Here is an 18,104-nt window from a genome sequence, read left to right as displayed (position 1 = left end):
TCCAAATGCACTGCCCCTAAACTTATTTGTATTGATCATAAGCAAAGTGGGGTCCACTGATATATTTAATTTAAATATATAATGGCCAAATCATCCAAGTTATTGATTGTGTGGGGCTCACTAAATAGAAGTTTTACAAAATTATAATAATCCAAACCTCAAGTAGGCCAAACTTTTGTAAATAGTTGGCGGTTATGCCCCACCTTATGGTCTCTTTCGTTTTCGAAAAGATTATTAAAAAAAAAAAAAAATCTATATTTGTCCCATACACATTATGAACTTTAACCGTGGTTACGGGTCCTTTTTTTATATATATATAGTTACGGTGATTGCTATGTGCATGGTGATAATTTTATGTTGAGATTGTATCTATTGGATAGGATACCTTATAAATAAATAAATAAATAAATAAATAAAGTGCCATTTGGCAATGACCCCGTAACCAACCATGTGGGTGAGACCCTGTCCATATGGCCCACCTCAATGTATTCATTATACATCCATGATATCCACCTGTTTTGCCAGCTTATTTTAGGAAATGATCCCGAAACAAAAGAAGATACAAATTTCAGCCACACCACAGGAAACTGTGTTCATTGAACGCCCACCATTAAAAACTTCCTACCATTCATTGTAATGTTTACCGGCCATCCAACCAGTTGATAAGGTCAGCTGGACCACACCACAGGAAACGGTGCGGCCCACCATTAAAAACTTCCTAGCGTCCATGGTAATGTTTATTGGTCATCCAACCTGTTAATAAGGTCACACAAACCTGCATTAAAAAAATAAAAAAATCAGCTTGATCCAAAATTTTTATGGCCCACAAGAAGTTTTTAATGGTGAATAACCACTATTTCTTGTAGTGTGGTCCACTTAAAAATTTTATTTGTTTCATTTTTAAGACCATGTAGAAAAAATCTGAGAAACAGATGAAAAGTATGGATATACGATTCATCCATTGAAGTGGGACCCTACTGTCAGGGTCTCTAAAAAAAATTCTAGATTGGGGTTATTTCAACCCTTTGATCATTTGATACATTTTCTTCTAACATGGACCATCTTGTTTTTAACGGTTGTTTTTTGGGTTTGATGGATGTAATGATTTGGGACAGATTTTTTTAAGGCGTGCTATTACATTCTTGTAGAACTTACTAATATATCCGAATTATTCTAACGTATGTTCCTTGCCTAATCTGTGGATTGTTAGCAAGCCGCAAAGGACCCTTCCACGCCAAGGAGATGATCCGGCTTGCTAGAGGAATGAAAGCAACGGTCTACATTCAAGATGAATGGGTTGCCTAACTAAGCTTTGTAAGGGCATTACCATGACTTGCTGGGTTGGGCTTCAGGGACTTGAACCCAAGCCCAACCCAAACATTGATTGGCCATGTATGTGATGCCCAAGGCCAGCTCATAGGCTAAGATAGCTGGTTCAAGCCAGGCCCAAATGCAGATCATGTGGACTACCTGGCCCTTTGCCACCCTTACAAATGGCCTAATGGGCTAGCCCAGTACGGAGTGTTAGCTTGCTTTTGGATGGTTGGCTTTTTGAGGCCTGACTGTTGGGTCTAGGCCTGAGTTTCTGGAAGAGAGGGTTTGATCTGGGTCTGGATCTGCCTAAGGGCTTAGTCCATCGTAAGTGAGTTAGGGCCCATTCTAATTGAAATGGGTCTGGAGTGGGTGGGGGCCTTAGGAGCAGAAGAGGTACTGAAATGCGTTTGAATTGTAGTTAAAAGTAATGCATTTGAGGTGCTTGTAAAATGGCCAGGGAATTGCAATTTCATTGAGCTTTTACTCCTCTCAAATTGCATTGCCTGGGCTCTAAATTCTCATTGCAAGCATTTGGATTCGTGGCCCACAACTGCCTTGAAGTGCTATAAAACCATTTATACATAGAAACTTAGATGAGTAAAAGAAAATTAGTAAGAAGTTTTTAATCCATGCTGTCCATCCGTTTTTCCAGCCCATTTTAGGACGTGGGGCCAAAAATTAAGCAAATCCAAATTTCAGATGGACCACACCACAGGAAACGGTGGTGATCAAACGCCCATCATTAAAAACTTCGTAGGGAATACAGTAATGTTTATTTGTCATCCAACCTGTTGATAAGGTTAAGAAGACATGGATGAAGGGAAAATAAAATTTTCAGATTGATCCAAAACTTTTGTGGCCCACAAAAAGTTTTTAATGGTCATTAACCACTTTTTCTAGTGGTGTGGTCCACCTGATATTTAGATCTACTTAATTTTTGGGATTAGTCCTAAAATAAGATGTAAGAACTGATGGACAGTGTGGATATAAAACGCATTCATCAAAGTAGGCCCCACATGGTCAGGTAACACCTAATGGTGGTTTTTGTGCATGCTAGACATTACTTAAAAATTGTGTATACACAGCAATTCAAATTTAAAATTTTAAAATATGCTTGCCAATTTAGATATACGATGACACAAGATTTAGGCTAATTTAATTATTTGGCCATGAGATTGGTTAACATTTATTGGACAGTTAAAATGAAATTTTAGATATTTAAAGTACATACTATCAGGTAAATAAAATCAAATAGGGATTTTTACTGTAAAATTCTTCATAAGAAATTTGCATTTTATCAAAGAATACCCGGAATGGAATGGAATGATGATATGCTACTTTTACAAGACTTTTGATATGGAATGGAATGATGATATGCTAAAACAAACACATACATATCCACCCACATAGGCGTGTTACAATTAGAAACATGTGTGATAATTCTGAGCTCTCCATTTTATTGAAAGCTTTGATATTTCCAAGTAGGCCGTTTCCTCCTCAGATGGGCCACACTATATAAAGTATAATAATATGGAAAAATCATTTTTATGGTTGTCCATTTGAGGTTACCCACTTGAGGTTTACCTATTTTTCCAAGATAAATCACAAGGTCCATGCCCAAAGATACAAGTTTGAACTGAACTAGACTTGATTTATGGGATCTAACCATGACAGTGTGGTGTGCCGTAAAGGCCGTTGTGTAAAGGTTGCCACCATTACACGTTACGGGGTTGTGACATTGATAACACTTGTTATGAAAAAAAAAATTATCTGTAACTGCCGTCAATGGCCCGTTACGCCCCTTATAAAGGCCATAACAGCTCCATAATGATTTGTTACAGCAGAAATACATGACAGAAACATGTTTTTTGGATTTTTTTTTTCTCTCTTTCAATTAAAATTAAATTTTTTTTTTTTAAAAAAAAGGCCATAACAACGGTTATGGTGGCCATAACAGCCGCTGCAACCAGGTAACAATGGTGAACGTTATGGCCACCATTACCATTAGGAAATACCTTGCATGACAAGCCCCAAAATCACATAGATTTTCAAGTTGCTAGCCTCAGAGCCTGAGCGTTTCTTCAGTGGAATTTGAATAATTGTAGTTTCTCTTCTTAAGGGAAAATTTTCATGACACTAATTAGAACTTATTGAGATTTTTTTTATAGCTCTCTTTCCAAAATGGAACCCAACAGACATTTTGGAAAGATCATGGAAGCTTGGGCCCCACTTGCCAAGCTGAAAACTCAGCACATTGAGCATTTCATCAGGTCAAGTATACAATGCAGTCCCAAGGTTTTCCGGTTCCAGCACAAATTGCACTGACCAGCGCCAAAATTCTCATCGTGCCCGCAACCAGACGGTTAAGGAGATAAAACAACAATTTCACATACAACCAAAAGCAAAAGACCAAAGGCTGAAGAGCTATAAAACCATTCAAGCTGGGTTATTTTGGGGATGAATTGCATATGCATTTGGGTCCAGCAGATCAACAGTCTAGATCGATGAACAACGGCCCGCTTGTACCAACAAATCCGAGGATACCAAGTGTAGCCTCAATCATGGAAGCATATGATCAGAACCCTCTAAAACATGAGATCCACCTTGAATATCATCCACCATAAAAATAAGGAAAATCAATTCATCATCTGGCCAATTTATGAAGTAAACTAATGGTTTAAAATTTTATTTCAAGCCATTCGTTTCATTGCAATGGCCTGATTTTTTAAGCAAAAAGATATAAAAAAAATCCCATAAACTTGCAGGAGCATTTTAATCATTTTTTCTACAGAAGCTGTTGCATTCCATTAAAGTTAAAAACGAATTCTTAAATAAAAATAAAAGGTTACCTGTCAGGTTTTTCCTAATTCCGAAAAAAACCAAATGAAGAGAGGCTCTTGAATGAGTATCAGCCATCAGTATATGTGTATCCTACTGCTCCATCCATGGCAAGCTTTAGCTCCATTCTGACTAGAAAAAGAAAAGATTAATAAATCAATCATGTAACTTCCATTTTATATAGCAACAGTAACATTAGGTAAGTACTTAATCACTTCAGTTAATTTTTTAGCTTTTCTACTTTTCATAAGATGCTGAAGAGAGGCATAAGGAGAGACAAAAGAGAGAGAAACAGATAAGTATGTTATTTGCCAAACATACTTATCTTCTTAATAAGTAGAAACTTGATAAGCTACTTATGCCTTAAGTAGCTTATCTTGGTTTCTACTTGTTAAGTTGAAATGATTAACTTTAAGTAAAATAGTTACTTATAATTGATCATAAACTAAACTTATCTGAAATAAGTCACTTATCTACCGCTGTAAGTAGAAAAAGTTACTTACTTGATGGCATCCAAATGGGCCCTGCATGTCATTTGAATCAATAGGTAGGAATCCAAACACAACATTAAAGCCGTCAATGGGCCGAACTGGCAAGTCGGGCTTTTGGGCCTGGTCTACCTCGGGCTGGATTTGGGCTGGAGTATCAGGCTTGAGGACTGGTCTCAGGCTTAGGGGTGTACATAGAGTCAAATCAAGTCGAGCTGGCCTCAGCTCGACTCGGCTCGGCCACTAGCTGACCTCAGCTCGAACTCAGCTTGGCTCGGTCATCGAGCCTGAATTGCCAGCTCGACTCAGTTTGGTCAGCAGCTCAGGCCAGTTCGAGCCAAGATAGAGCCGAGTTCCCCTGTGCGGCATTTCCACAAACACCTGGACTGCACCTTCAAAATCCCACTTTATGTAAAACAGAAGCAATGGTTTTACAGGTATTTTATCAAACACCTTCTAAGTGACATAAAAACCAAGAAAAAAAGGGTATTTGTTTCATGTACATGCCTTCCTTGCCACCAGCCACACTTCGTTGAGTTATTTCATCAAACCCTTGGTGAGCAACATCAATAGCAAAGTAACCGAGTCACCGAGCTGGTTCGATCCAAATTTGATTTGAGTTGGATTCGATCTAAGTCGAGTCGAGCTGGAGCCAGCTCGAACTCGGCTTGAACTCATTTTCGAGCTCAAAAAATCAGCTCGACTCGGCTCGAACTCAGCTTCGAACCGAGTCGAATCGAGCTTTTTCGAGTCGATTTGAGCGAGCTAACCGAGCTAGCTCGGTTCATGTACACCTCTACTCAGGCTTACAATTCACGCCCGTTATTCAATCGGTCTTGGTATGGACTAGGTACAAATGCTAGGCCCATTAGGGTTTGGGAGGGCAATTTGGTAAATACAAAAAAAAAATTTTAAAATAAAAAATAAAAATAAAAATCTCTATCCACAATGGTGAAAGGCATTGATTATGTTAAAGGAGGTTTAGTGTTTGATTCCGTCCCACATCCCAAGTAGATCAAGTTATCGACTCAACTCAACAAGTCTCTCCAAAAGTTGACCTAGTCAAGTTCAAAACCGAGTAATTCTCACTGACTTAGCCCCAAATCTGAAGAGTTGACTTGACTTGAGCAGCTTTGGGTTGAGTCAGTGAGTTTTAGAAGTATGGTTGCACAGTTGATAATAGGCAAGGCTCATAACAAGGCCTTTTCCATTCAGGATTGGTGTTCTGTATTTTTTTTTTGGTTGCCAAATGATCTGTTGTTGTTTGGGCTGCTGTTTTCTTGCGTTTTTGTTTGAACTGCAGTGCTAGTTGGGATACTTCTTTTGTTCCAGTAGTATTCTTTCATTCATTACAAAAAACAAAACAACAAAACAAAAAACAAAAAACAAAAGAACTAGTACTAAAAAACAGAACAAATTGTAGCAGAGAAATATGATGGCTAAAGTCACCTTTGAAATCCTACACTCCCCACATTTGGGGATGAGGAACATTTGCAAGAGCCTAGATGTTCATCTGTAGGGCCCCCAATGTTTATGAGCTGCTGCCAAAATTTCAGATGGTGGGACCATATGGCCTATGGCACTTGTATGAAAGAAACTGGTGACCATAAAAGAAATTTCTCTGATTGGAAACAAGTTCCATTAAAAGAAAAAGGTCGAGGCCTCATACGTTTAGGAAACAAACGATATGTTATAACCCACCGGAGACTACATTGTGGAAATTGACTACATTGTAGAAACTACAATCTTATTTATTTCTTTGAGAATAAGATGAATAAGTGTAAAGATCTTGGGAGATCTCAAACTGATATATGTCAACAAATAAGGAAATATCCTAAACTAGAATATTAACTTAATATACTCTAACATTTTCCCTCAAACTCAAGGTGCTTTGAAAGGAACAAAAAAATAAATGCATGATTTTCAAAAATAAAAAAGAATAAAAAAGGTGCTCTGAAAGGACTAACTTGTGTTTGACAAGTACAGTGAACATTTATTTAGATGCAAAATAAAAAATGCTAAGATAAAATGAGGTAATGAAATAACAAGTAGCAACAAAACGATAAATAGCATGTGAAATAATTAGCGGTGACAAAACAATGAGTAGCATGAAACAAGCAAGCACTTTTGACAATATCTAGAATGTGATCCAATTGTCAAATCACCACTTGATCTAAAAGCTCGAGCCTTCAGAGGATGGCGTATCAATGTATATCAAGAGACCTCAACACTCTAACACTCCCCTGCACGTGCCGGGTGGAACTACGCACAGGAGCATATTGTGCAAGGGTGGAGGAATACTTAACTCACACCATAAACGGTCCCCCATGGAAAAATATATTCCGATGGCATATTTACTACTTATGGGATTCGAATACTTGACCTTTCACTCTAATACCATGTGAAATAAATGCGAAATAACAAGTATCAGAATGAATCAGATTTCATTTTTTTCTTATTATTCTTTTTGATAGATGATTACATATATAGGCTTAGAGAGTAAGGTAGTTGTATCTAACGCAACTATTACATAAGATAGACTAGAGAAAGAGTCCTCGTAAAAAGTGAAAGTATAATCGTATTCACATTCTTCAACACCAATATCACTTCTAGTGACTGAAAAATGATCTATTAATACTTCCAGTGGCTAGAATTTCATCCATTGCTCTTACAGCGGGTACACACTTTCAATGGCTAAGAGTTCAACCGTTGCACCCCGGTAGCTCTAAATATTTTGAGAGCAAAAACAGGTTTGGTCTAAACACCACGAAAAACTCATGTATGAGGAAGATACTTCATTGAAGGTATGCGGAGGAGATAATTGATCGGAGTATGATAGATGGGTGTGGCCCACATGATTTATAATAATAATAATAAGAATAATAATAATTAAAATTTAAAAAAATTTAAAAATTAAATTTAAAAAAATTATTAAATTTTTTTTTTTTTTTTTTTAAAGATAGAGGGACTAACGACATAGATAGTATTTTAAAAAAAAAAAAAAAAAAAAAAAGGGCAAAGAATCAATGGCTCATTTGGAGCAGATATCTCCAAACACTCAAAATAAATAAAATAAAATAAAAACAAAAAAGAAAGCATAATAGAAATGTGAATTGGTGGGGCAGCATGCAATGAATGGTGACAATGAAAAAGAAGGGTAGGAGGGGATGAACGCCAGATCCGAGTGATTTCATGGATAAGCCCCGGATCTTGAGAAGAGTCTGTTGCACTGTGTTTACCTCACAAGCTTGAGAAATAGGTGAAGTGATGGTGAGAAACTCTGCAAGCCGTGGAGAATCGCAACCAATGGAAATCACACCTGCAACAGCGACTGCAAAACTGAAAATGCTTCTCCAAACAGACTTGATCCTGCTTCCATCCCATCTGTTCGTCGTAAATCCAACGGTTCTGAAATTGGTGGAAATTGGTTATGGGATTGGGATATCCAACATTAATGAAAATTTCAAACAAGGGTCGCTCGCTGCATAGATGGTTGGAATTGATGAACAGGTGGGCCGAAGTGTCCGTACGGACAGGAGTAGAGATGGGCAAATGTTTGTTTTTTGAATACGGATGCAGAGTACAGAGCTTGCCCCAAACATAAATTTTGTGTTTTCTTGCCTTGATTGGTCCACATCATCACTGACATCGCCCGCACTGCTGCATTAAATGCCATCTGTGATGATGTGGCCCACCAAGAAACTAATGTGTGAAGAGGATATGCTGGGGATTTGATGTTTGTGTTTTATGCACACCGTACGTACATTTTCCCACCTCATTTTGGCACATCATCTAAAAAAAAAAAAAAGGGAATCCAGAGCCCAAGGACACGTAATACGAAATAGCATGGATTGAAAACTTCTTGTAAACTATAAAAGTTTTGTGGTAAAATGGGATCTTTGCCGAAAAATTCTACTTCTGCAATCTGATTGAAGACTTTATCACACACTATATTTATGGGATGCATGTTTCCTCTTAAACGCTTTTTAAGAAGTTCCTGCACAAGGATGTTGTGTGGTGCTGTGAGAGAGATGTTTGTGAGGCCTTGCATAAAACCTTAGAAACTAGTCTCCCAAAACAAACTAGAATTATAGGATAATAAAGCAATAAAATAAATCAAAGCACAAACCACACAGCACAAAAGATTTTTATGTGGAAAACCCTTAAAGAGGTAAAAACCATGGGACCTCGTCCTGATCAACAATCACTATAAAGTAGAACACTACAACCTTCTTCACTCACGCGGGAGTGGATAAACAATAAAAGAATAAAAGGAAAAACGGAGAGATCTCACCAATTACGAGGACGTAGAAGCGTTGAGATATCGAGAGCATAGTAGATCACTTCTACGAGCATAACCTCCCTTCCACAAGCTTCCTCTCTCTCTCTCTCTCACATCTTTGATGGTCGTAAACCATTTAACAAACCCTTGTAAAGCTTTAGGAAACTCTCTTGCATTACCTAGAAAACCCTAGGGACCTCCTATTTATAGTTTAGAAAACTCTCTTTCGCACCCTTACGAAACCGCCTCCAATTTCCGCAGTCCACACAAGATCCGGACTCAAATCTGTGTAAGCTCGACTACTCGAGCAGAGTCCTCGACTGTTCGAGCACTGTTTACTTGACTGGTCGAGCCAGCCCTCGACTGGTCGAGCACTGTTCACTCGACTAGTCGAGCCGACCCTCGACTGGTCGAGCACTATTCACTGAGTTCACTGGAATTTGAGTCGAGTGACCCTCGACTGGTCGAGCACTGTTCACTCGACTGGTCGAGCAGTGCGGTGATTCCACTGTTTGTGGCATCTAAATCGCACCACATCTCCTCTAACCTGAGGAGGAAAACTCCATCAAATCTCCCCGTTTCTGACTTAGGAGGAATTCACCTCCTTCAAGTTATCCTGGTTTCTACAAACCTCAAACTTGCCCTTGAGCAAAGCTTTGGTCATCATATCTGACCCATTATCGTCCGTGTGGACCTTCTCAAGCTGTAACACCTTCTATTCCAAAGTATCCCTGATCCAATAATATCAAATCTCTCTGTGCTTTGACTTGGAGTGCTGACTTAGATTATTGCTCAAGTGTATAGCACTTTGACTATCGCAATAGACCACGTGCTGCTCCTGCTTCAAGCTAAATTCCTGTAGGAACCTCTTCATCCAAAACATCTCTTTAAATACCTCTGTAACTGCAATGTACTCAGCCTCTATCGTCGACAATGCTACGACCTTCTGTAACTTGCACTTTCAAGAGACCGCTCCCCCTACAAACGTGAACACGAACCCCGATGTAGACTTCCTGGAGTCTATGTCGTCTGCCATATCCGCATCTGTGTAGCCCTCTAACACAGGTTTTCCATCACCATAGTATAGGCTTAACCTGAATGAGCCTCTTAGATATCCATTTCACCGTTGCTCAATGTCTTTGCCAGGATTGGCAAGATACCGGCTGACAATACCAACCGCATATGCTATGTCTGGGCGTGTACACACCATAACATACATTAAACTTCCTACAGCTGATGCGTAGGGTATCTTCTGCATCTCTTCCACATCTGTCTTTGTCTTGGGACACTGCCTGACACTCAATCTGAAGTGACCATTCAGTGGAGTACTGACCGGCTTCGTTACATTCATATTGAACTGCTTTAGGACTTTCTCAATACACCGCTCTGGTGACAGCTAAAGCTTCTTGCTGCTTCTGTCACGAGTTATCTCTATTCCTAAGATCCGTTTATCCGGGCCCAAGTCTTTCATCGCAACGACTTGCCCAACTCCTGTTTCAGCTTGTCGATCTCGATGTCTTTTCCCATGATGAGCGTGTCATCAACGTATAACAGCAAAACTAAGAAATCACTATCTGAGAACTTGCGCGTGAACACACAGTGGTCCGACTCCGTTCTGTCATACCCATGCTTCAATATAAACGAGTCGAATTCTTGTACCATTACCGTGGAACTTGTTTCAGCCCATATAAGTTGTTCCTTAACCTACACACCATATGTTCTTTGCCCTTGACTTCGAACCTGTAACAACCCAAAATTTTGGGTGCGAGTTTACTTATACATAAAGGTGTATGATTACACTTGTTGAACTCTACACTTGTAGATCTATTAATATTTATGTAGTTTAACTTGAATCTAACCATAGTGAGCATTTTTCAACATTTGATTAATAGGACAAACCCCTGAATACCTTAGAATTCTCACCCGTTCATCAAACCGACCGTTAAATCAATTATTTATCACTAGATGAGGATATCTAACCGACCGCTTTGAATTTGGACCACTTGATCAAAGTAAAGTAACTACTAGATCTTCATATCTACTCGTACACATGTCAAATTAACATTTTGATCCGTTCATCTTATTTGTCAATTATGGATATGCTTAATTTATTGTAAAAATCATGATTTACACATTTTACACCTGTGAACAAATAACCTGAATCTAACATTACACATTTTTAACATAAATCGCATTCAAAAACTACTTTATACATATCCATTTACAAAAAATGACTATACAATAACCCATAAATATGATTAACCTTTTAACCATCTACTTATTTAAAATTTAGACCATCAATTGATCATCCATCACAGTCCGATCTGCCAACTGGGCCATCCAAATACCAAGATGAACCATTCATTAGGGAGATCATAAGATATACATCAAAACTATCGATTAATTTTTACATAGGATGTCGGTAAACGTTGTTTTGAGTTATGAATATGCTTAAGCCATTAAATAAGTATCTTGGTCATCCTTAAGAGATCAATGTCTAAATTTAGTCTGTTAATAGGCCGTATAAACTGGCGGGTCTTGGTAAAGCTTCACCTCAAACAGACGGCACAAATTGATTATACGTAAATTTGAAGTTTTAGTTATAGAATAGGAGGTGAGAGGAGGTGACGTATCTTTATGTATATATTACGGATGGATTCTACCATGGTTTAAGGGTGGGTATTAATACTCATGATGTGGCCCACTTAAAAAAATTGAATCTGCCTCATTTTTTAGCCACTACCTTAATATAGGTAGACAAAACTAATAGAAGGAGTTGATCTCTCCATAGCCAGCTCAAGAGGGGCCCGTTGACCACTTAAAATAAATAAAGAAAAAAAAAGATTGAACATGGAAAGAATACAACGTAGAAAAGTAGGTAGTTTTTTTAACAGCAGCTATCAACCCTTCCACTCGTCATCGTGCGGCCCACTTCAAGTAAGTAGATCTACTTCAAAATTGAACCCAGGGCCCAATATGACCTGGACAAGCCAAGGGCGGAGTGGATTTCTCACAAACATCATGTGGACCCATGCATGACACATGTGCGTGCATGTGCGACATCCACAATTCGGCTAATCAACATCCCCAGGCGTGTTTTGAAACGGGAACTTCCGTCTTGGGCTTAAACTCCTGTAAGTTCGTCTTTATTCCTACAATTTTGAGATTTACATAACTCCTCTTGTGATCGCAACGTTAGTTAGAAAGATAAGATCTTAATTATCCGGATCCACTATCCTTGTCAGTATTGCTAGAACAAACAACAATGCTTTTATATTTTCTTCACCATACATCTTTTGAAACCATGGGTTTAAAATCAATCCAAGCCACCCAAATAAATCTGAGGTTCTACCTCTCCATATTTAGTAGAAGAAACCTAACTGTAGAAGGAAACTAAGTTTTCGTTTCTCGTGGCTGCGTGCGGAAACAACCCACGATTATTTCATGCAAATCTACCTTATAAACAATTCCTGACTTTGATTATGTGGGGTATACAAGCTTCATTGGACCCATCTAGACCGTCCAACAAGCCCCATTTGAAAAGATATATCCTGGCCTGAAATTTGCAATTCAAGTGTCTATTAGCTTCTCCACCTTACAATAGCCATGCATGTGATTTAGTTATAACATGATCTTGAAATCAAGAATGGATACGAGGTGAAACAGTAACAGACTTCTAGAATCGTGGCCACATCCGACATGGGAAAAGCCACCAAATTAGAAAAAAGATTTACCTCTCCGGAAGCGTGTGTAACTCATTCATGTTATATAACCTAGTGTCCGTGCGATGCTACCTTTCACGCACCAGTTCTTTAAACTCTATATAATATCTCTACCCTGAGCCAAACATTCCAGTAACAAAACTAGATCGAATGAGAAAGTTAAAAGAGAAACTGATAGAGAGAGAGAGACGAAGAATGAAAGGATTGGGATACGGAGAAATTGTTGTGCCTTGAAAGTGACCCACTGAGTTGTAGTTCAAGTCCATAATCAAGCTGAGTCCAACATTCTCATAGATTGCGTAACTATTGAGTCAAATATGCGAGTCTAGATCCGAGTTAAATTTCACGATCTTCAGAGATAAGTTGGCTCATTAGATATCATTTGGTGATCTTTTATAAAAGTTAAGTTTTCACTTAATCATCTACTTTCAAACCTTTATTTAACTTTAGTTTCTGAAAAGTATATAGATTGTAGCCAAGTCAAACTGAGTCGACTTAGCAAGGAGTATTGCTGAAATTCATATTTTACCGAGCTAAGAATAGTCATTGAACATAGAAACTCCAATTCGAAATTTTCTCCACCAAATACAGGTGAGTGATCCCGATGTGTTTCTCATCCATCAAGTTAAAATAGATGGATTGTTTGATGTGTTATATTATTATCCTGATTTAATTATCTGATTTAATTGTCATATACTTTCAGTTGATTTAAAGGACTGTGATTTTTGTGTTAATAATGATATGATTTGATTAATGTATTAGACTATTTTGATTCAAATGTGATAATCGAAATAATCTATGCAGTACATAATTCATGATTACATGATGCATCTATCAATTGCATGCACAACACGTGCTGGATTCCTGGGAGACCTCCCTGAATGTATATCCTAGTAGAATCGTTACCAGAAGCCCACTATACTAGTGGAAGCCTACTCAATGAGTAGATGCGGACATTGCCTATGCCTACCAGATGGTAGAAGCCTGCCAAGGGGCAGATGCGGGTTGACGGGTTTCCAACTCAAGCAAGTTGACGGATTCGCTCCTGATGCATTGATGCATTGCATTTGCACGTTTTTTTAAAAAAAATTTATATTGTGTATAATTATTGACATTCTATTATAATTTGATGTAAAGAACCATGTCGGGAATTCTCACTAGGCCTGACCATCTTATCTTTTTTATTGATGGAAAAACCATACATATGTGAATAAGGGTGAGCAGGTGGATTAAGAACAGGAATACGTGGTTGAGCCGAAAATGACTTAAGGGACACGTGGCCCTACTTGACAGAGGAAGAAGTTATTGCCTTAGACTAATCATGATATTTTTACTTTAATTATATTTGATTTTCTTAGATTGTTAATCGATTCTTTTAAGTTGTTGGACATACTTATTTCACTCATAAGACCCCGAATGGGAGGGTCCTTAGCTATGTTTATGATTGATTATTGGAATAAATGATCATTTTTTTTTGAGATGCTGTTGAGTATGAATGGAATGTAGATCTACAGTAGAGCTACTAGGTAGATGCATAATTATATAATTGAATGAAATTAGTACACTCCGTGTACGTGTCATGGGCCGAAACTCAGGTCTGAGGGTGTACACTCTATACTCGAATTTCGGGGCACGACAGAATGGTATCAGAGCGAGACTCGTTTTAAACTTATTGTGACCTGTAGGTTAAACCTGTGACCAGTGGGTTATGGGCCCACATACATACATAATTGGTAGATCCCCTTTAATTAGAAATTGTACACTTAGGATTTCCTATTTGAATATTATTTATTAGAGAGAATGTAGGAAAAAATAAAAAACTTAATTGTAGATTGTGAAGTTTGGATTAATTTTTATTAATAAATAATTAAAAGAAAGTCTAGGTTCCATGCCCTCAAATTGAATGTGTTTTAGATTGAAATGAGTTATTCTAAATCAAATATAAATTTTAAAGATATTTAGCTAACAAGTAGCGTTGGACAGTAAGAATCATCCAACTTGTAAAATTCATAACTATAAAAGTATAACTCTAATCGAGGCGATTCAAAATTCTGATCAATGATAGACAAGCCTAAATTAAAATAAAAATAATTGAAAAATCGAAAATCAGACGGTCATTATACTAATTTAGGGACTTAATGTAGACTTGTCAAAATTCGTCAAATTTTGGATAGGTCATACTGCAGGAATTTTAAAAATTCATGTGAATTGCTGACTAAGCTAAAATTTTATAAAAGGCCTGTATACTTGTCATAGAATTCAAAAATAAATAATTAATTAATTAATTTTTAAAAAAAATTGAATATAATTTGATGTTCCTAAGTATTTAAATAGTGATTATACCACATCCATTAAAAAGAAATTAAATCTGTTAAAAACTAGCTTCCTATTAGTTCGATTGAAAGAGTTTTTCATTTTAATAATTACCTTTGGAAAAAAAATCCCTTAATAAATTTCAAAATTTCTTTCGTATAGGAATATGGGCTTCATAATTCATGGAAAAAAAAAAGATTCCCTATTCATTGATGTATTTACTTTATATATATATATATATATATATATATATATATATATATATATATGGGTCTATGTTAATAAAAAGAAAATATTTAGAAAAAAGTCTGAATTTGATATTAACTGTACTGATTTAGGGAGTTGGTATATTTTAGCCTAAATTTGTTTGTTTTAGTCAGATCTGACGGCAAAAACTTTTTTAAAATATTTATAATTAGCGAAATAAGGTAAAATTTCACAGAGACAGTAAACTTATAATAGGATATTTAAATATAAAAAAAAACAATTGAACCTAATCTGAAATCTTAAGGTACAAGAAAATGTGATAGAAACAGAGTCGATAATCAATATGCCCAAACCAGTGTCATGTCGATTTAACTAACATAGTTCTTCATTATGATAATTTATTTTCATTAAATTAACATTTTTTTTGAAATACTTTATTTTAAAAAAAAACCATAATCTCTACTAAATTTTAAAATCTATTGTTAGATAAAAGTTGGTCCCATACTTGAAAAAATAAAATTAAAATAAAATAAAAATCTTATAAAATAAGTCCCTGTTTAAAACTATTGATAATATCAATGTAACTAGAAATTATTATTATTTTTATACTATATTTCAAATCTTAAGGACGAGATTTTATTTTAAGTGGGGTAGAATGTAACAACCCGAAATTTTGGGTGTGAATTTACTTATACATAAGGGTGTATGATTACACTTTTGTTCAACTCTACACTTGTAATTCTATTAACATTTATATAGTTTAACTTGAATCTAACCATATGGAGCATTTTTTAACAGTTGATTAATAGGACAAACCCCTGAATACCTTAGAATTCTCACCCGTTCATCAAACCGACCATTAAATCAATTATTTATCACTAGATGAGGATATCTAACTGACCGCTTTGAATTTGGATCACTTGATCAAAGTAAAGTAACTACTAGATCTTCATATCTACTCGTACACATGTCAAATTAACATTTTGATCCGTTCATCTTATTTGTCAATTATGGATATGTTTAATTTACTGTAAAAATCATGATTTACACATTTTACACCTGTGAACAAATAACCTGAATCTAACATTACACATTTTTAACATAAATCGCATTCAAAAACTACTTTATACGTATCCATTTACAAAAAATAACCATACAATAACCCATAAATATGATTAACATTTTAACCATCTACTCATTTAAAATTTAGACCATCAATTGATCATTCATCACAGTCCGATCTGCCAACTAGGCCATCCAAATACCAAGATGAACCATTCATTAGGGAGATCATAAGATATACATCAAAACTATCGGTTAATTTTTACATAGGATGTCGGTAAACGTTGTTTTGAGTTATGAATATGCTTAAGCCATTAAATAACCAGCTTGGTCATCCTTAAGAGATCAATGCCTAAATTTAGTCTGTTAATAGGCCGTATAAAATGATGGGTCTTGGTAAAGTTTCACTTCAAACAGACGGTACAAATTGATTATATGTAAATTTGAAGTTTTGGTTATAGAATAGGAGGTGAGAGGTGACATATCTTTATGTATATATTACAAATGGATTCTACCATGGTTTAAGGGTGGGTATTAATACTCATGAGTGGCCCACTTTAAAAAAAATTGAATCTGCCTCATTTTTTAACCACTACCTTAATATAGGTAGACAAAACTTATAGGAGTTGATCTCTTCACAGCTAGCTCAAGTGGGGCCCGTTGTCCACGTAAAATAAATAAAGAAAAAAAATAAGAAGATTGAACGTGGAAAGAATACAACGTAGAAAAGTAGGTAGTTTTTTTTAACAGCGGCTATTAACCCTTCCACTCGTCATCGTGCGACCCACTTTAAGTAAGTAGATCTACTTCAAAATTGAACCTAGGGCCCAATATGACCTGGAGAAGCCAAAGGGCGGAGTGAATTTCTCACAAGCATCATGTGTGGACCCATGCATGGCACATGTGCGTGCATGTGCAACATCCACAATCCGACTAATCAACATCCCCAGGCATGTTTTGAAACGGGAACTTCCGTCTTGGGCTTAAACTCCTGTAAGTTCATCTTTACTCCTATAATTTTGAGATTTACATAACTCCTCCTGTGATCGCAGCGTTAGTTAGAAAGATAAGATCTTAATTATCCGAATCCACTATCCTTACCAGTATTGCTGGAACAAACAACAATGCTTTTATATTTTCTTCACCATACATCTTTTGAAAATTAATCCATGCCACTCAAATAAATATGAGGTTCTACCTCTCCGTATTTAGTGGAAGAAACCTAACTGTAGAAGGAAACTAAGTTTCCGTTTCTCGTGGCTGCGTACGGAAACAACCCACGATTATTTCATGCGAACCCACCTTATAAACAATTCCTGACTTTGATTATGTGGGGTATACAAGCTTCATTGGACCCATCTGGACCGTCCAACAAGCCCCATTTAAAAAGATATGTCCTGGCCTAAAATTTGTAATTCAAGTGTCTATTAGCTTCTCCACCTTATAATAGTCATGTGATTTAGTTATAACATGATCTTGAAATCAAGAATGGATACGAGGTGAAACAGTAACAGACTTCTAGAATTGTGGCCACATCCGACGTGGGAAAAGCCACCAAATCAGAAAAAAAAGATTTACCTCCACGGAAGCGTGTGTAACTCATTCATGTTGTATAACCTAGCATTTGTGTGATGCTGCCTTTCATGCACCAGTTCTTTAAACTCTAATAATATCTCTACCCTAAGCCAAACATTCTAGTAACAAAACTAGATCGAAGGAGAAAGTTAAAAGAGAAACTGATAGAGAGAGAGAGAGAGAGAGAGAGAGAGAGAGACGAAGAATGAAAGGATTGGGATACGGAGAAATTGTTATGCCTTGAAAGTGACCCACTGAGTTGCAGTTCAAGTCCATAATCGAGTTGAGTCCAACATTCTCATA

General features: G+C 36.7%; 1 long non-coding RNA gene across 1 annotated transcript; it reads right to left on the bottom strand.

Moving 5' to 3' along the window:
• Nucleotides 1-578: 578 nt before the first annotated feature.
• On the bottom strand, nt 579-8,214 carry LOC131241419 (uncharacterized). Its single transcript, XR_009169021.1, has 3 exons — nt 7,880-8,214; nt 4,164-4,284; nt 579-775 (listed from the first exon to the last, which is right to left on the bottom strand). It is a non-coding gene; the product is annotated as an uncharacterized LOC131241419 (long non-coding RNA).
• Nucleotides 8,215-18,104: the final 9,890 nt, after the last annotated feature.

The sequence above is a fragment of the Magnolia sinica genome, chromosome 3 (assembly GCF_029962835.1).
Source record: "Magnolia sinica isolate HGM2019 chromosome 3, MsV1, whole genome shotgun sequence".
Taxonomy (NCBI): Eukaryota; Viridiplantae; Streptophyta; class Magnoliopsida; order Magnoliales; family Magnoliaceae; genus Magnolia; species Magnolia sinica.
This window is presented reverse-complemented; position numbering and strand designations above follow the sequence as displayed.